Below are 20,971 nucleotides of genomic sequence, written 5' to 3' on the forward strand. Positions count from 1 at the left end.
CGTTTAACCCCAATTTAGGGTTCACCATTAATACCTCAAAGATATTTCTTTTTCTAACACAATTATTACATCTTCAGGTAAATGAGACCTTGTTAAACCAGGGCAGGTGAATTGACAATAAGCACGACTTAATTTCTTGTGTTCAGTGTGTGTTATAGAGCGTCATTGTGGAACTAGTTATTGTTCAATGAAAGGTTTTTACAGTATGAGTACTAATGGGTTCACAATACCACAATATTCCGATCACATTTCTATGAGGAGTTGACCGAAAGTGTCCGAATGTCACGCAAATGTAACGCAATGCTTTAAACACATGCTCCGTTTGGATTTCAGCTTCTTTTTTGGTTGCTGTTCCTCTCTCACTTCAGTCAATTAGCTTCGATCTGCTTTAACAGATGCCTGTTGGTGATGGTGTGTGTGTTCATGCTGTGTAGTGTCATTGGGTCTCACTCTGCCTTGACCAGTGCAGCAGAATTCTCTAATCGAACTGGACAGCCGGCTGTGAGGTTTCATTCATCAGTTCAAGAGCAGACAGGTTTGATAAATGACCCAGACTCGGGCCCGTCCTCTCTTTCCCATCGTCCTCCTCTGTCTCGGTCATACTCGCAGACATGCAAAACACATGCTATATGAGTTGACTTTTCTTTTTTGTTTTGTTTTTACCCTAGATTTTTTCTTGTTGGTGGGGGCAGGACTATTTTCTTAATTTGTTTAATTAAAGGATCAACTTCTTTTAGCTGCTCCCATCCATCTCCATACTCCTGTCCTCTACATCTGCCTCTTTCACACCAACTACCTGCATGTCTTCCCTCACCACATCTATAAACCTCCTCCTTGGTCTTCCTGTTTCCCTCCTTCCTGGTGGCTCCATCCTCAGTACCAACATTTAAAGTACCAACCCAAACCTCCACTCTTCTACAACTCTTTCCCTGCTGTCTCTGTCAACGTCTTCCTTTTATATATATATATATATATATATATATATATATATATATATATATATATATATATATATATATATATATATAATTTTTTTTTTTTTTACAGATTTTCCTATATTTGTCCACCTGCAGATTGGCAACGGTATCGCCGCTTTATCGCACCACATCCATCAGCGATTTCCTTGGGGAAAAAGACGACACACCATTTGGTCAACCTTTTGAATAAATCAGCACACCTGCTGTTATTAGATAGAAACTGCTTAGTACCGTAGTTGCTCTGGATTCAGTCACCTTAGTTAACCAGGACTGCATTTACATTCACATCAACCTGGCGTCAAGGCCGTACAGCTTCAGAGGCTCGGATTATATTTGTATCGAATGTTGGTTTTTTTTTTGGTTTTTTTGGCCGGTGTGAGCCACAAGCACCAGGGGAATGCGATGAGGAGAAAGAGCCCGTGCTTAATAGGGCGGCTGGGTATTGATTAGCCGGAGGGTGAGAGGCAATTAACTGCTCCAGTTGTTGTTCCCCGAAACCGACACTGGATCGATCTCGCGGCATTACGCCGATAAGGCAATCCGTAATCGTGTTCCGTGAGAGAATTTTCGTCGCCGTCTTCTACGTTGGAACCTTTTGCCGTCACCTTTATAGCCGGCCGTAATGAAATGCGACAAACCAGCTGTTCCGTGCGCTATGGAGCGTGCTACTCCACTGAAAAGCCAGGCGTAGGGTGGGGCGGGTTGGGTTGGGCGCTTCATTGCATCGGCCATGGTTCGGGAAATAGCATCCGTTTCCTTGAAGAGACAGGAACGTAAAACTCCCGGGGGAGGTGACGGCACGTGACATCGGCACGCCAGGTTTTCACAGGAGGCGAAACTTTTTGCGATCTGATGTTCCGATGATTGACGCCCCTCCTTTAACCGTATGCTTCCTAGTCGGTAAAAAAAATCAAAATACACAAAAATGAAAGATCGGTGCCTGATATCTTCTCATTTTTCATTCACTTGTTCATTCTATTATCAAATTCCATCCCTATATACTCATCTATTATTGATTTTCGATACTTTTTACTTTCCCACCTTCTTGCCCTTCGTTTGTTTTTTTTTGTTTTTTTTCCCCGTCTCCATGCTCAGAGATGGTCTCTCCTTGGAGGCGGGTGTAAATATTAATGGAGTGTGAAGGAGCAGGATCCCTGTGCATGTGTGGAGAATTGGTTTTCTGGGGTTTTTTTTTCTGTTTTTTCTTTTTATATGAAGAGGTTGACTTTGGATGAGAGAAGTTGCTCCATGCTTGGATCTGTAACTGTACCTACGCCTCGGACATTAGCGTGCGAAGCTGAGCGTGTCGCACTGCAGGCCAACTCTGATGGAGACGTTCAGGAAACGTAATTACCATCTTTCATCAGCCATCTGCTGGTGGATCTCGCTCATTTAGTTAATTAGAAGAACAAGCCCTCAGGTTAAACTGGCACACGCTTCATCCAGGAATCTTTGAAGACGAAATGGAGAGAATGATTGAGCTTGAGCAGAAGAAAGTAAGTGCTGGATGGGGTGCTGGAGTGTATATTTGAAGGCTGTGCTAGAAGCTGCTGAGAAATAAGGCCATGATGTCTCTCTCTCTCTCTTCTGAGCAAAATGTGCTGAACTTAAAAGTGAAACTTTAAAATGTTCTAGTACATTCCATTAAATTGGACAAATTCACAAAGGGGGAATTGAAGCATTGTTGCCGTCGTTCATCATTGACGCCAGAATCTCTCATTTGTTGAACACTTTTCATATACCAAGAGCTTGTTACATGCGAATTCTTCAATTCAGTGCGACGTTTCACAACGTATGACCTCGTGGTTTACGAACCGTAGTAGTGACATTACGTAATAAATGGTCACAACTTTTATTATAAAATGGCCTCTGTCTGTTGGCTCCTGGAACTGAATTATAGGAGAAGAACCAGTTTTTTTTTTGTTGTTTTTTTAACTCCTGAAACAAATGTAGATATTAATCTCGATAAGCAATGCTCACCTTCTCACATTTTTGGCAGAAAGCTGCGGCGTTATGGTTTAGCACCATTTTTCGGGTCAAATGAGGTGTGCTATTCGAGAGGAATGAAAATGTTAAATGCGGCTGAAAGGGGAACGTGGACATCCGTCGCTAGGCATTGAACGGAACGTCTGATTTGGTCAGAAATGTGCGGCGGGTTTGTTCTGCACCTTTTGAGATCTTTTAAAACGCAGCATCAAACAACTGCATGCGATCGGGCACAGCTCGGCTTCCTCCTGGCCTTAATCCTCCCGGCGTCGCCTGCCCAGTCAATTAAGTCCAATCTGCTTCCGAAAATGAATCGGCGCGTGACCATATCGCATGCAGTTCGGCAGCGGTTCGCCTCGCTCTGTGCTGCCCAGTACAACATAAATCCTCAATGGCTAATGAATGGAGATGACTCACTGTGATGTTTCATTTGTCAGTCCAAGAGCAGCCAGATTTAATAAATTACCCAGACTCTGTTCTGCCCTCTCCTGTACATTACTGTCTTAGGGATTCGGATCTGTATTATATTTACCTTTATGCCATTTTGGCAGATGCCCCTATCCAGAGCGACTTACATTTTTCTTGTACTACTTAGCAGCTATGGGGTTAAGGGTCTTTCTCAGGGGCCCTTGTTGTGGCTGGGATCTGAACTCACAACCTTTGAATCAAAAGTGCAGTTTCTCAACCACTAATCAACTACCTATTTAACTTGAGTCATTGTTCTAGACAATGGAGCAGTGACATGTTCTATGCAAAGCCTTTGTGAGGCCCTCCAACAAGGGTTATATGTTCAGCAGACTTGCATTTGCATCCACGCCAAGTCGACGTCAAGTCAGTGGCTTGTTTGCAACTGTGCTTTTGTTGTGTATCTTTAGACCTGGGGTTCGATCAATACCAGGAACTTTGGCTCCTGACGCCAGAATCTTCAACAAATTGAGTCAACATGATTCAGACAAGTCTTTTCATGTGCAAGATTTGAGACGAAGTAAACGGCGAAGAATCTTCTTCTTTCGGCTTCTTCCATTAGGGGTCGCCACAGCGGATCATCAGTCTCCATACCCTATCTGCCTCTTTCGAAGAGTAAAGAAAAAAATTCAACCTTGGTATGATTTCCTTTCGTGGTAGAGTGATCGGAGCGAAAACTAAAGCGCTAATGGTCCAACATTAAACTAGCCTGTTTTTTTTGTTTGTTTTTTTTGTTTTGGGTCTTTGTGTTTTTTATTTATTTTTCTGACCCACTGGTAATTTGACTCGCAACCTGATCCACCAAGGAGCAGCAGAACCTTGTTTACGCTGGCTCCCGGGGAACGAAGGTACTTAATTGGACGTCGTGCTATTGATTGGGCGAAGGAGGGGGATCTTAAAAGCGAGAGCCAATTACCAGCTCCTGCCATTGTGTCCTATTAACACACAGTCTAAAGAGACTGCCAAAGCTGTTATTAACGCACTAGTTATTGGGTCCTCGCATTACTTTATAAACCAAAGAGTCCGATTAGATTACAGAGCAAATCAAAGAACTGTCAGAACCAGATTTTGGTGCACTGGGGGGGCTGATGGTGAGTAGTGCTAAGCCTCCCGAACTTTCAAAGAAAAATGCACATCAATATAACGTTTCAGATGAACTGCATTAAACAAATATCCTTAAGTAGAAGTGACTGTCTGCATTACCAGGTGCTGACTCTAGATTCATTCTGTGACAGTCATGGGACATAGATTTGTAGATACATGGCCTGAGCGCTTTCATTAAGACTGGATCTGGATCAATTCGAAAACTACGATTTCCTCAAAAAATAAAACGTTTTCAATCTTTTACCAAAAGTTGCTCATCAGTCCTTGTACTGTGCATGAGCAAAGCGTAAATCGTTTAAATGCACTTCTCCCTAATGCATATGTGCAAATAGGCGAGCGGTCTCCCGAAGACAAAGACTGGTTTCATATGGGAAGAAAACGACCCTCTGGGTTTCTGCTCGCTGAGGGAAAGGTTTGGAAAGGATCTAGCAAGTGCATTAATAATCGTCTCTGGGAGCACAAAAAGGCAAATGTGTGGTCGTGTGCATGATGTGTAGATTTATGAGCGTAATAATGGCGGCTGGGTGGCTTTATTGCGACACAGTGATGTTATCCATCTGTCATGTTTCGAGTTTCATCTTCCTAAGCTGTGTGGTTTTTCCTCATCCTGCCACTGCAGCTTTTAAATCTCTGAGCGTGACCACAGGGTGCAGTGTTTGTCCTCTTCCTACTCCAATCACCATTGTCATATTTATTCCGACGTGCTCATCTTCCCCCTCACGTCTTTTCTTTTTTTCTCGCCTTTCTCACTAAGCGCTCTTCCTGTTCTATAGCCCTGTCCAAGGTGTCTAATAAACACAGCCTTCGGTATTAAGGCCCCTCATTCTCTGGATCTCCGCCAGCCGTCTTCTCCACGTGTCGTTTAATGAATCTCGTCCTCGCTCATTTTCTTCTTTTCTTTCCTCGCCGTTCTGCCCTCGTTCACCTTACCCTTTATTTACAAGCTTTTCGAATATTTCATAGTGTCCCTGTCCTTGTCCCCCCCTTAATGCTCTGAAAACCACGCTTAAGTGCTTCTCCGAACAAAAGACCGAGATGGACGCGGTGCCAGCGCGAGACGCATGAGACGAAATGATTATCGGTTTGACCGTAGACGTCGCCGTCCAGCCGTCTCGCATGCCAGCGTACCATGTTTATAGAGTAAACCTGACCAGATGATCTCCTGTAGCAGTAAATACGTCTTTCTTTTTTTTCTTTAATATTTCTTTATTTTTTTTTTCCCTTTCAAATCCCCCCCCCCCCCAAGTGAAACCCATCTGTGGTGTTGTGTGATCTTTTCTTTTCTTTCTTTTTTTTTTTTTAATTAAAGAATCAGCCGATCTTATTCGTTTGGACAGAAATATTAAACCCCAGATGTCTGGCTGCGGCGAAATGTTATTAGGACGCGATGAGCGCAAAAGATTTTATGAAAATGTATCCGAAAACGAAGGCGCCGTCGTCCTTATGCATTTTTCTAACCCTGGAAACATTTGTCTTTTCGGCGGAACTTGTGGGTGGGAACAAAATTACAAAAGCATTAAGGTTTTAATATTTTTTTTTTTAGGTTCCTTCTTTTTTCCAAAAATTGAGTTTTAATAGTCCAGCTTCTGTCTGGGTGATAATCGCGTTAAGAGGATCGCTCTTTGCTATCGGCTCTTGTTTTATCCCTCGCAAATAAAAAACTCAATTAGCTCTTTTCAGTGCACCAGGAACTCGATTACGATGTTAAACGCTTGTTGGATGATGTTTTAGTAGTGTATGATGCAAGAGTTTTAGTACGTGATACCGCGAACATCAGATCATTAATATCAATAGCCAACAGAAGTCTGACGGCGTGAAATCATTCGTTTAAAAAAACAATCCGCTCTGGTTGCGAACCGATGCCACGACGTTCTTGTTTGCGCTCGTTCCATTTGAGTCGGTTACGTGGCGAACAGGAGAGCGGCAGCAGTGGGACTTTCTAATGAGAAAGACATCGAGTTAATTAAGTACATTCACAGCATCATTTATTTCATTAGTTTACTAATTGTTTTTTGTGCGTGTGGGTTTCAGGAAACCCTTCAGCTCATTGCACATTTATAGGTTGGAGGTGATCGAGGTGTAAGATTCTTTAGCCCATGATGAGGCAAATATCGCACCTGTATTGAATTCTTGTAATTGGTTTTAGTCTAGAAATACTCCAATATTAACTAAACAATCGTGTTTATCTTTTGAGTTTGGCTGGGTCACTTCTTCTCGCTTGGCTCATTTTCCTCTTCCAGTCCAGATATACACAGACTATATTCACATGCTTTTAATACTTTTCTACCAGTTTAGCTCAATGGGAGTGCTTTTGTATTTACTCGATTAAAGTACTTGGCGTGTGGATGATCCTCACACCACTCGGCTGTCCTCCATTAGCCACTCGGGTGAGCGCTGTATTGCAGTCACTGAGGTGAGTGCCATCAAGTGTCCTTGAGTAAGGGCTCCTTCCCGTTTAACTAGCTGCTCTAGTGCTACTTGAATATGTAGCTGATGGGGTTGTTTTGGAATCCAGACAAAATTGGCAAAATCGGTACATCTTTGGAAAATGCCTTTTTTTTTTTTAAAACATATTTGCCCTCTTGGCCACAGTTTACCCAGTGATGGTACTTTATCCTCCAAAGCCACCTGAAAAGTTGAGAGAAACTCTGCAGCATGTAAAAAAATGCTAACTAATTTTACAGGAACCAGAATCTAAACCTAATGTAACCCAACACCTTGTTAAACCCATGAAAAAATGAAGGTTTTTGAGAGCAAAGTGGGGTCCTTGCCAGTTCTAGTATAATGGTACACTTATATTTGTCATTTGCCGGACACTCTTAGCCAGGGCAAGTTGCCCCATTTATACACTGAGCATTCGATGGTAAAGAGCATTGTTGAAGGGCATAGGAGCTCGGTAGTGCCAGGATTTGAACCTTCCAATCAGAAGTCTGACATCCGTTGAGCTATCGCTATTACACCACTACTTAATTAAGCAGGTGGTCAATGTGTGGAAAAAAAACGCAAAGTGGTTGGTTAAAGGTAATGGGGGGAGGGTATTTTTTTAAAATCTACATTACAGCACCATTGAAATCTTTCTTCACATATCAGAGCACAGGGTCAGCCATGATACAACACCACTGGAACATAGAGCATTGAGGGCATTGCTTAAAGGCCCAAGAGTGGCAGCTTGGAGATACAACTTTCCAATCAGTAACCCAGAGCCTTGACCACTGAGCTGCGGGTATTATATTGGTGCTGACCGTGGTGCTGCTGGTATTTTTTATGATTGTAGGGTAGCTTTTCAGTGTAGTCCTGAAAGTCTTTTTTGCGACGCATGTAAAGTGCCTATTACGATTTCTCTAAATAAAGTTATAAAAAGCATTGAAAAAGGTTTCATTGTTTAGCAGCAAGCTCGATTATGCCCAGAATCATACAGGCATCCAAGGACATGATGTATATGTTAGCTAAATAAATCCAAGCCGGTATTCATGGTTATTTGGAGCAAGTTGTGAATTGGTTCATGGCAAGTGTTGTATTTTTTATTTTTAGAGGACGGTTCTCTTTACTTCCTCCACTCGACTTGTTCTGACTTTAATTGCAGCTCTGTTCAGAGAAATTTCCTGAGGGGATTTTGATTGTCTAAAGCAGTCATCTCTATGCAGAGTCACAGTGCAGGGCGTCGCGTCAGACCCGCAGGGTTTAGCATTCGTTCTAGCTTAAAGGTCACATTGTGAATGTGAGTACACAGATATCGCAGATATGAGTGTTTCCTTATATCGCAGGACACCTTTTTTGCTACTCATCTGCCCCTTGGTGTTAATGTGTGTTCAGCTTGTCTATCAATATTTTCAAGATTCTAGTGACATTATTTTAAGATTGAGGTGTTGAATGAAGAATGAAGGGGTGATATGGAAAGCGGAAGCAAGACAGATGAATCTCTTGGTTCCTGAAAGGAAGACCGTGGTTTCAAGCCCCAGAACCGAATCTGCCACAGTCAGGCCCTCAACCCTCTCTGCTCCAGAGGTGATGTTTCATGACTGACCCTGTGCTCTGACCCCAGGTTCCTAACATACTGAGATATGCAAAGTGTGCAATAATGTACACGTGCCCGAAATCTGGAATGATCATACCCAGCAGATGAACAGGCTTGAGTTCGGAATGGGCCACCATCCGAGCACGATCAAACCGTTGCCATGGCGGCACGCAACCAGATCGGATACCATTTCTAATTACGGACGCATTAGCAGTTTTTGTTCAGCACGCATTCACGGCTTTGCTATTGAATCTGTTTTCAATAAGTTGGTTTACTGGACGATAATGCGACGCCAATCCAGGCAGGTACGAGAAATAATAAGCAGGAAACGCGAGTCGTCCATTAACGCCGCCGCTGTAGATGAATGTCTGTTTTGGCAGAAGCAGGTAGAAAGACGTGATGCAGAGCCTGATTAGTGTTTTGGCAGGGTTTTTTTTGTACAGATGGCCGCACAGGGTCGGTTTGTACACACAGACTCTTTCTCTACTTTTACATACTCTCTCGCTAGTGCCGTCCTCATTACATTGGGTAATTTTGTGCAGGAAAAACAGGTTGATGCATATAAAGCAGTGTTGTGGTTATTTATCTCTGAGCAGGGGTCCTTTAGTCTCCCAATCGCCACATCCCCTAATTATACAGCCAAGAATTTCAACTACAAAACCTGTAAATCCTGTGTGTGTGTCTGTGTACTGTTTCCAGCTGATGCTTTGGGACTAATCTTCTTTTTTTTTTCTTGCCTGTATTGTGTGCACTGAGCAGCGTCTGGCAGAGATAAGAGTATGTGAATGATCCTCCACTCCTACTTATTCAGCCATCCATCAGTGTGTGTGTGTGTTTGCGCTTGTTTTTATGACTTGTCAGGGCCCAAATATTTTCCCTAGAACAGGTACAACTGATGGTTTTGACCTTGTGGAAACAGTTAGCTGGTTCCCAATAGAAAAACAACTTTGACTTTTATTTCAAAAAAGAAAAAATTGAAAGATCTCCTTTCGGTTATTTAAGGTTAGGGTGCAATTCCGATTATGATTAAAATGATGCATACTATTATGTTATTAGAAATTATTATTTTTTTTTTTTCCCCCTGTGAATTCAGCATGTGCCCATCCATAGCAGTGAACCAGTCATGGGATTTTATTGCATTCACCCTTGTGAACCTGTTAAATTCTGACATTTTCATCTATTCAGAAAACAAGCAGAGGGACATTTCAATTATATAAAAATTGAAAAACTTGCTATATTTTTTAAACTTATGAGAAACTTGCGTGACCCCCAGTTCTGAAAGACAAATAACACGATACTCAAGAATGCATTGTGTTTACTGTCTGAAGTTGCTGTGGCTACTGATTGCTTATTGTGTTGGTGTCACTCTGATGGGATTACTGTGGAGGGTCACTGTTGGGGTTCCAGTGTTGGGGTCACTGTGATGGGGTTACTGTGGAGGGTCACTGTTGGGGTTGCAGTGTTGGGGTTACTGTGGAGGACACTGTTGGGGTTACTGTGTTGGGATTACTCTGGAGGGTCACTGTTGGGGTTACTGTGATGGGATTACTCTGGAGGGTCACTGTTGGGGTTGCTGTGTTGCGGTCACTGTGATGGAATTACTGTGGAGGTCACTGGTGGGGTTGCTGTGTTGAGGTTACTGTGCTGGGGTTAATGTTACCAATGAAGAGTTAGTGTTTTTTCTCTATTAGGCTCTACCATCAATGTTGCTGTTAAAAAAAAAAAAATTGACACCTTCTGAGCAATCCAGAACTCGCCCAACAAGCTTTGGCTTTGTGACCAGCAAAACAGCATAATCACTAGAAGAACTCGATCATAAGTATGATGCTGGATTGCGATTTCTACGGTGGGGTAACAACATAATAAAACTGCTGACCCCCTGACTACGCCTGTTCCTAGACCCTGGTCTGAGAACGCATTGCTCTAACGGTGGCTCTCTACATTCGAAATAATTGCTGCTGTAGCTCTGAGTTGCACTAAATCTTGCTCAGTGGCAGTCAGATCTCGAGAGTGGAGCCATTAAGAGCTGGAGCAGAAGCCTGATCAATGGCCCGTGTGTGCGCTGACAGCCTGTGTTCCTTCCCTCTGTTTGGCTGGATGACTTGAAATCGGTGGGGGTGCATGTTAATCCACTCGGTCTCTCTCGATGAACAAGAGAGCTCCTCCATGCATACGAATTTGGAAGCGTGACAAAAAATGTGAGACCTGCAGAATAAAGACTCTAAATAAAGGTGTGTGTACAGAAAACGTTACCCTGCACCACTTGAAATTCTTTCATTAATTTTTTTTTTTGGTCTTGGATAATCCACCATTCAAGTCCTTGTGCATGAGCTGTACCTCGAAGCAATGATGCAGAAGAGCGAGTGTGTTGTGTCCTATAGAGGCGCCCTGCCGTTAGAACGGCCACCTACACACTGTAAAACCGGAGGGTGTCTGAGGATGTCGGTGCAGCTGATGGAGCAGATGGTTCTGGCCTGACAGCGGCAAGTGTGCGATGGGTGGAAGGAGGTATGTTTAATTACACATCAAGTCTCAGCTGTTTACAAGCTGGATTGTTGCCCATTACTACAAACCATTACTCAGATTTATACACACACACTGTCAGGAAAGAAAAGTCAAAGATATCCTTTATGAAACACATCTGTTTTCTTGAAACTTTGAATTACATGGTCTTGTGACTATCATGCTTTTTTTGTATTGCACAATCCAGTCAAAGATTTGTTTCTTCACATGGGTGATTAGGTTCTGCTTAGAATCTCTTCTAATTGGGTCAGAATGCATATTCAGGAGGAGAAGAGAAATAATTTAGCATTAGAATATATATTTTTTTTACACTTATGATTATATTTCGAGGGAAAGAATTTAAAGTTTTGCAGTGTATTGCCACTGAGGACCAGCCCAGCACCCGGTCCAATCCAGCCTTGACTACACCTTCTGCAAGTTTGAGAGGAACTTGGTGATGGGACATTTGGAGGATTGATGACAACTGAAGCCTCAAAACGTAAACTTCAAGGTAAGTCACACGCTATCAATATATCCAAATTTTAAAAGCCACACCGTACTAATCTCAGCCTCGCCTTTCTCAAGGTAAGTTGCACTAAAATTAACATGTAAACCAATTCCTGAAACCTCAACCGAACCAATCCTCGAGGTGAATCCTTAAAACCGCTAAGGGTCACGTTGCCGTGGTGTCTTTCTGGGGACCTAAAATAAGAGAGAAATATGGTCAGTCCTTGAGGACCGTACTGAGAAAACATTGCTGCTGATGCTTATCTGCGGTTCATCTGTAGTGAGTTGTCCTGTTTAAGATCTCAATAAGGGACCTAAACATTTGGGCATCTGGAGGCTTGATTACAACTATCGTTAGATATGAAGAAAGGAGGATGAGGAGAATGTTGTTGTTTGTCTTTCTTCACGGTTAACCTCTTGAGTCTCCGCTGTATCTGATTCATTCTGTGATTACGTGGAGCAGATGTTCACCTACATTTTAGATCGTCAAGATGAAAACGCAATGGGAAGTTTGCGCATTTGTGATGCACCTTTTTATTCTCTGTGGTCTTTCTCGAACACGCCCGATTGAGCAAAGAACATCTGCTGCATGTATATATTTTTTATGAGGGCATTTCAGCATGAACACAATCATTGCCATTAAATGACAGCCATTACAAGCGTTAATGGCGGTTTTAATTCTTTCAAAGCTGGTTCCCTTTGGCTGTATTGAATGCAGACTTGAGTAAATGTACTCAGACTCTATGGGACCAGATACCTTCGGGTTATCATGTTATAAATGCTGAATAAACACTGTATGAAGTGTTGTTAAGAATCTTGAAACGTTTTTTCCGTTGGATTCTTTACATTTGTTAATCGTCCATCAGCAAAACTCTGCATGATTCTAATAAACATACCAGGGGACCCATTGGATTTCTGGACCTCGAGCTTGAGCAACTCTCTCCATGGAGAATCTTTACCTCTCTAGGTGCCTTCCACATTTTTCTAATGCAATCCAGCACGTGGTTTAGCTGTTTAAATCTTAACTACATGTGAAGAGTGTCTTATGATGACCTGGCGATCAATACATGATACATTTCTGACTTTCCTCACAAAGGTGTTCAGTGGTGGTTAAGGCGCTGGATCTGAAAGTCGTGAGTTCACACACCAAAATACCAGCCCATGAGCAAGACCATTAACCCCATAGCTGCGCAGTTGTATGAAATGAGATACATGGAAGTCGCTCTGGATAAGGGCGTCTTCCATTAAAGGGCGTTGCAAATACACCAGCAATGTATCTGGTGATATTTGTAATCATATCACTATATTTTAAACACTAGTTTCAAGAGTTTCAAGGTGGAGGGTTCTTTTCCAAATTCCAAGCAGACAATTTCCAATTAGGGACAAATTTTCTTCATTTTCATCCCAGGTCAATAGTGCGCTCGAGCATGTGTTTGGCATTTTGTTCTTAATTGGCTTGAGTGAATTTCTCATCACTGTGTTTTTTCCCCAGCAAGGATATTACATTTATTTATTTATTTTACTCACCTTTAAACATGACAAGCCTACAAAGCTTTATGGTGGTTTGAAGCCCTATTTTGTATTCTAAACGCACCTGATTTCAACGTATCCTCTAATTATCAAGTTTTTTATGACTCCGAGTAAAGAAGCCTACAGTTGGAGGCGTGAGAATACTGTATTATACTCTTTCAAATATCACCCAAACTAAAAGCACTGATGCTGCTGAGGAACCACTTTGAACACTATTTGGTATGTAAGATGCTGAAGGTCATCATTAACTTGAATGCAATGGGGTCAGGAAGTTCATCTTTTTTTTTTTTTTTTTTTGTGCACTTTTAACCTTTTTCTATTCGCTGGCTTCTGTAGCCATTTCCACAATATAGCAGATTTTTGGTCTCTAAGTGGAAGTGAAGAGCGTCTCATTCCCCCATCCATGGAGAATGAACACATTTATTCCGGGACAAGAGGAAAGCCACTTGACTTCTCTACATTTCCTCGATCCGTGCATACTAAACCTCTCCTGGCAATAAACCTGCTGTATTTTGTGCTCCACCAAGAGACAGCAGAGCTCTAGAGAGAACTCTAATAGTGACATTGGGTTTAAACACTACCTCATTATCCCACCTCTCCATCACAGTAATGGATAAAAGCTGGAAGCACTATGGGCTCGAGCACACTAGCATTAGCAAGATTAATGCACCTCATGGGGAAATGAGGGGGAATTTTTAGCCCACGATTCCCTTTCACCTTGTTGCAACCGCAGAGACACTCGCTTTTGAACAGTGAAGAAAGAAGCTTTGAAGCGAAACTAGGGGTGACTTATTTTCAGTATGGTTTGTCACTTACTGATATGAAAGACTGAAAAGTATAATCTTGCTAATTGTAGACTGTGGTGGTTTTCCTCTGCCATGTTGTCAGCAGTGGACACTCCTATCTATAGGAGGAATTAAATGAGTATGGTTCAATAGTGGGTGACTTTTCTGTACAGATATTTTTTTTTTCATTGTTTGCAGACAGTAATGTTAGAGGTTGTGTAGTTAACTGTCCGCCCTTCATGACTGTTTTTACATGTTCCTTAAAAATTATAGTTTGTGGGGTTTTTTTTTAGACTTGGGCAAAAAAAAACTAGAAAAATAAAAAATTCAGTTCAGAGCAGTGGATACTTCTGGCCAAGTTATTGAATTCTACCAGCTTTTAGTGAGTTCACACCAAACCTGCAAATACAATCCTACAATATTTGATGTAAATGGCAAACCGACGAAGAGCTAATACCAAGTATTACCTACAATCACGTAACAAGTATAATGATATAATAAGCGGAGACCAGACCAAATCAAAGTCTAATACATAGTCGAAAATGTCGCTTGCCGCTGTAAGAACCAAGCTGCAAAGTGGAACTCTAGGACCAGTTTTGTTTCCTGTGAATTATTATACTTCCCGGCGATATGTGCCCCTTTTCTTGATTTCTGATTGTAGACTGCTCAGTATTAAGCCTTCCTGTGTTCTAAAGTCTGATTTCAACGAATTCTGATCACTCATGGAGCCATGGGCTTAGTTTCCATGATTGGGCAAGAAACTTCTCAATTCTTGAACCTTGGACTAGAGCCACTGCTCCACCAAATCGATCAGAACCAGGGTAGGTGGTGTGGGTGGCAATTATAGGATAGGGTTTCTCTTGGATAAATCATGGTAAAGTTGCTCCAGACACTTTCCTCTTGCTAAGAACTTCACAGCACTTTTGATTTGCAGGAGCCCCAGCAGACATTATTGTGCTCAGTTGGCCTGGGAATATGTGGGGATCGCTTGGAATTATCTCAAATCTGTTGCTACCTTGCAAGCCTAATGTTTGAAGATCGTTGGTGTTGTCCAGTTTCCGGTTGATTTGGCTGCTCCTGGATGTGAACGTTTGCATGGTAGACTGCAATGGACCGGTATCCAATCAGAGGGTGGTCTGAGTGCTCAATATTAAGTACAGTATGCCAGGATTAATAGAATAAAACCATATAACAATTTCATATTCTGTCAGCTTTTGACCCATTGCGACAGAAAAACGGTCCGACGTGAGCACAGTGACGTGCGCTGGAGATTTCCAGCATATAATGTGTAATTGCTGTAGGTGACATGCAGCATTCACCTCAACAACTTACTCGGTGTCATCCATGTTATAAGGCATAATGATGCTCCTGACTACTGTGTGTAAGCAGCAGCAGCAGCAGCAGTGATGTGACTGACAGTGAGAGCTATCGGGGAAGTAACTCAAGTGTGTTCTGTGTGTCACTTCTGGAAGTGGAGGGTGAGCGTAGACTGCCATCATCCATCAGTGTGACAGAAATGCAAACATGTCAATGGTGGACAGGAAAAGAAAAAGGGCCCAGGCATCCCGGATGAGTAGATTTCATGTCAAGGACATTCGATTTCATTAATTTGCACATCAGACAAGTTCGTCCGAACAAGCAGTAACATCAAAAACAATCGCTTTTATTTGGTCCCTGTTGTAATGACGACCTCAATGTCATAACTAGATCGTGTTGTACATTCATGCTTACTACATGCGGGCACATCACGGTGAAATATAAAGACCAGAAAAAAATGCATTAAACAGAGCAGAAACCCAGTCTTTCTACCCAGGAGGTCACTGGAAAAACTTGTATGTACTCTTGCCACCATTTGTGTTTATGCACTAAAATAGATCAACACTTCCAAACCTATTTTACAGTATATAGACTAGCATTTTTCACAACTTGCAACTTTCTCAGCAACCAAAACATGCCACTGGGCCACACACAAGAGCGTTCACTTGCCCTGAGGGCTTGCTTATAAATGTGTTATTTGCCCACCCTTGCATGTTCTCTGTCTGTGTTAATGGCATTGGGACCGAAGCTGGAACTGGATGTTTACATTATTGATGAAGGTGCCAGATGGGAAGGTTCTGCACCGTCACGGACCATTAGCTGCTTAATTTTTTTTTTATTTTGGCTAGTCCAAATGCAGTTAGTGTGATCCGAGTTCACAGGATGATTCAGCGTGGCTCAGAGATGGTTTTTTTTGTTTGTTTGTTTGTTTGCGAGGTGACGACATTGCAGTGTCAGAATCGAACACGTTTTGTTAGTTGTTCACCAGCTTTAAATAAAGATTTAACCTTTCATGCCCTTTTCTCTACTCACTGCATTGTTGCCTCGTTTGTCCTTGCGAGGGATTTTGTTTTGTTTATACAACAGCCAATCTCAAACCTCTAACCTGATCGGTCAAGTGGCGTTCCAAGATTGCTGTAGTATATTTATAGTATATAATCACTTTTGGAGGTCAGACGATACCAATTTTACCAGAAAGATAATTAACAATGTGCAAATCAAAGTGAGCTGGCAATGACTTCATTATGCTCTAAAAACATTCGTGTTTAAGTCCTTTAAGTCCATCTGCAGGACTCTGGTTTACTTGCGGCTCAGTGAAATTTCCTAAATCGTGAAATATATATTGCATGTGAATATGTAGAGTGAATACAGATGGGAATACTCCTCATCTGTATTCTGTTAATTCCCCCTGCTGTTGACTTCAGCAAATTAAATTTTCTGTCACTACCATGGTACACTACCTCGCCCCACCAGCAGAGGCAGCAATCTTTCATTTGAACTCATTGTCTTGTGTCCCTATTTCACTGTAGACTGCCTTGCATCAGGTTTCACCCCTTTTTTTTGCAACATTCCTCCATTCTGTAAAGTTGAAGGCTCTGAAATGAGATGGACTAATCGGACCGCAATCCGGATAGTGGTCATCCCATGGGTTTGTCATTTCGTGAGCAATTGTATCAGATCCCTTGTCTGGCTACCGAGTAATGGACTGCCCTTTGGATTCACCAATAAAATCTTTAATCCTGCTTCATGTGTATCCTCAAGCCCCTTTAAGAAATTCGTTACAGCTTCAAGGTGCAAAGTGAACCGGTTCTTCAGTAATAAGTTACAGACTGAGGGTTTGTTGCACATAAAAAAAAAACAGCACCTCATCATTAGTTCCTGAGGTTGAAAAAGAACAAGGGTTTTGTGATTGGACAGCGTGTCCTGATTAATGCATCTTTGTTGCTTGTTGTTTCATTCGTTTTAACCTTCTTTTACATTCTGCTTCTTGTTCCTCATAAAAAGCATAAGCATGTAGGCCACATGACTTGCGCTATTGATTTGATTCAGAGATTTTTCACCCACCACCTCGGGCCCAGAAGTGCTGGTGTTTACAAAAGTCCTCCTACGATACAGCCTTGACTGATATGCTGATGACTTTCAAGTATCGGAGCTGAGGGTCCTGAATTTGAATCCGGATCGCCAGACCATATGTAAATCGATTTCTGGATGAAATCCGCTCACAGGTGAAGGGAATAACATTCGATTTTAAGGTTAATGTGCACCAAAGACTTGTTGATGCACAGGGAAATAAAGTCTAGCCTGCGTGATCCAAGCCTCCAGAATAGCAACTGCAGCAGAAATTGCCATGCATAGTAAACGCTGGCTCTGATGGAAAGGTTTTGGAACATGCAATGCACAATCCCTTGATGTGGAACTACAGACTGGTAAGAGCACTAAAGAAAGAACTGAACCATGGAGCAGGAGAAGAAAGTGGACAGCCAGCTGTCTCTTTCCTGGAGAAGAGATGGCACCAGGATGCTGGTTTGGAATGGTGATGGAAGTTCTTGACATGATGCATTCTGGGGGCAGTGCCCTCATTGGCGATGGGTTTTGATGCAGTTGAGCATTGATTTACGGTGCAGTACTGTAGATGGGACCGTGTTCTGAGTGCAAAATTGTAGTGAGGTTTGGATTATGGCAGCCAGTAACTGCATTTGCATAGACTAAACCAACTGATGCATCAAAAATAAAACAGTGGCTTCTTGAATATTTGCTTGACCTTGCTGTGGTTTTGATGGATGAACATTTTCTATTTGCCTATGATGGGATTTTTATATCTTTCATTTGAATTTCAATGCAAAACTGTTCAGTGCTGGACGAATAAACATCCATTGTGTTGGTCCCCCTTTAGCTGCCAAAACATTCCCGACCTGTCCAGCATTAACTTCTTCAGCAGTTCGAGCTACAGGAGCTCGTCTTTTGGATCGGACCACACTTCGTTCCTTACGTGCATCGATGAACCTCGGCCGCCCACGACCCTGTCGCCGATTCACCACTGTTTCTTCCTTGAAGCACTTTAGATTCTGACCACTGCAGACCAGGAACCAGTGTTGTGCTCGTTACTAAAAAATGGTAACTAGTTAAAGTTACTCGTTACTTCATTCAAAAAGTAACTCCGTTACTTTGTTGATTACTTACACCAAAAAGTAATGCGTTACTGTTTAAAGAACCTTTTTTAATGTTCCCAATAATGCCCTTTTATGAAACTGACTTAAACACAAAGTAATTTTTAAACACTATTTTATTAAAGTCAGACCAACACAAACTGAATATATCAAGGATTTCTGAAATAAAGAACAAAACAAGCTGAATAATATATTCACAATCAAAAACTAAAGTGGCTTCTGCTGTTGTGTTGAGCTCTTAAACATGTTTCCTTTCACAGCTGAAGTATGAAAACTATCAACAATGTAGAACAGAACACCGGGTTAGCTTCTAGCTACTAGCTTCACCGAGGCGTGGAGTTCCTAGAGGTGTTGCTATCGCACTAGATACGAGTTCGAACCAGAAAGACACAGCTTACATTTGACTTAAAAGTTTTTGTCTTTATGCTCAACTAAAGTGAAATAATGAGCATATTTCCACTTTGAGAAACTCGTCTTGCTCTCACCTCGACTCGCCATTACTGCCGCACAGACCTGAATAAACGGAGACACGCCAACAGCACGTCTTCTTCCTGTTTACAGTGGTTCATCCACCAATCCTACAATGTGACGCTGCTGTAAGCAGGTTAGACTGTAGTCTACACTTCAGCCGAAAAGAATTCATTTAAAAAAGTAACGGGTAACAACCATACGGTAACGGTAACGGAGTTACTTTATTTTTAAAAGTAACGCGTTACAGTATTAGTTACTGTCAAAAGTAACACGTTACCGGTAACACGTTACTGCCCAACACTGCCAGGAACATCCCACAAGAGCTGCAGTTTTGGCGATGCGCTGACAAATTGTGCATTCTAGACAACTGGGTCAAATTTGCCCACGCTCACCCATTTTTCTTGCTTCAAACATCAACTTTGAGGACAAAATGTTCACTTGCTGCCTAATAAATAAATTCACCCACTAACAGGTGCCATGATGAAGAAATCATCAGTGTTCTTCACTTCACCGCTCAGAATGTTGTCACAACGTTATGCCTGATTGGTGTAATGCAACACGGCTGCTTTAAATGCAAATATTATTGTATTGCTTTTCAAGCTTGAACTTCTAGGTTTTTATAAAAGCATGACTTTTTAACCATTCTATTTCCAGGACTCTTTCGCTAGACAGCGAATTCGCTGCATAAAAGAGCATCTCGGTTACGCCGAATCCCATACGAGTTCGAGACGTGCCATTTTTCATCCTGACCCATTCCGCAATAATCGAATTGGAGCGGCTCAAATGAAATCAGAGGCTCGAAACTGACTTGCAGTTTAGAAAGCTGGAGTCTCCTCCTTGCAGACTGCAGTGACTTTAACGCTTCCATTTATCATTCAAAATGATCGGTTCTCCGTTGACGCCGTTGCTAAGGAGACGGTGCGAAGTAGTGGTTTATTTTTATTTAATTTTTTTTCCCTTAAATGGATTAATTGAAGGTATAAGTCAGGAGTAAAATGCTCTGGTATAGTAGTGGTAGTAATCAGATGATTGACCTGCATGAAGCAGTGGCTTTAACGTTGGCACCTGAAACTCCTCAGCAATTTTTCGTTATTTAAAAAAGCACAAGCGCAGTTTTACTCTCCTTTTCCAGTGCAGCCCTTTTTCATTTTCTACTGACAAATCAATGAGTATCCAAAATTGCCTTCATTTCATTTCTTTTCTTGTTCTTCCTCTTTCATAATGTTCTCACGTGTCTGCCGGAATCAGACTTTCAATTCGCAGAATAATAAAACAATGTTGAGAGCAGCATGTATTTACAGACGATCAGAGGTGGCAAAAGTACACACATCCATTACTTAAGTAAAAGTACAGATACTCGTGTTTTAAAAATACTCGTGTAAAAGTTGAAGTACTGATTATACCTTTTTACTTAAGTGAAAGTAAAGAAGTCTTGGCTCCGACATGTACTTAAGTAAAAAGTAGTTATTACTTCTACCTGTTTTAGCTGTTAACTGGACCTCACAGCATATTAATAACAGACAGACAGACAGACAGAGACTGATTGATTGATTGATTGATTGATTGATTGATTGATTGAACTTTATTGTACAGGTACGCAGCAACAAAATGCAGTTTGGCATCTACCAGAAGTGCAAAAAGTAGCAATCGTGCAAATAGTGCAGATAAATATGTATCATATTTACAGCATGTGATAGATATGGAAGCATATGTACAGTGATTAAATATATAGGCTATAACAGTGCAGACACGTGTGGACATCATTAAGAGCCTTTGCGATGTTTCCACACGGACAGTTAATGAGGTGATACCGGAGAAACTGCACCTCTTCAAGTCAAGAAGCTTTTATATATAATTATAGACATTTTACAGATTTGAATGATGTATTGTTTTTATCTGTACGATCAATAAAGACAGTCATTTAAGTTTGTTTCGACATTATTAGGGAAAAACCCACAAAACGCCACCCAGAGGGATAATTGTGTAAAACATGGCGGATTTGGTGTTTGATTTGAGACGGCGCAAAAGTTTACTGATTAAAATAATTTTTCGGTGAAGTTTATTTATTTATTTTATATCTAAGTAAAGAAGGGACGTCGTGAATAAGTGTATGTTTTGCTGGAGGTTTTAATTTCGCCTCTTTTA

The 20,971-nt window shown here is 41.7% G+C and overlaps 1 long non-coding RNA gene across 1 annotated transcript; it reads left to right on the forward strand.

Annotated features, from left to right (window-relative positions):
• The first annotated feature begins 20,436 nt into the window (after nucleotides 1-20,436).
• On the forward strand, nucleotides 20,437-20,750 carry LOC310715581. Its single transcript, XR_014530368.1, has 2 exons — nucleotides 20,437-20,484; nucleotides 20,524-20,750. It is a non-coding gene; the product is annotated as an uncharacterized lncRNA (long non-coding RNA).
• Nucleotides 20,751-20,971: the final 221 nt, after the last annotated feature.

The sequence above is a fragment of the Silurus aristotelis genome (assembly GCF_946808225.1).
Source record: "Silurus aristotelis genome assembly, chromosome: 20".
NCBI lineage: Eukaryota > Metazoa > Chordata > Actinopteri > Siluriformes > Siluridae > Silurus > Silurus aristotelis.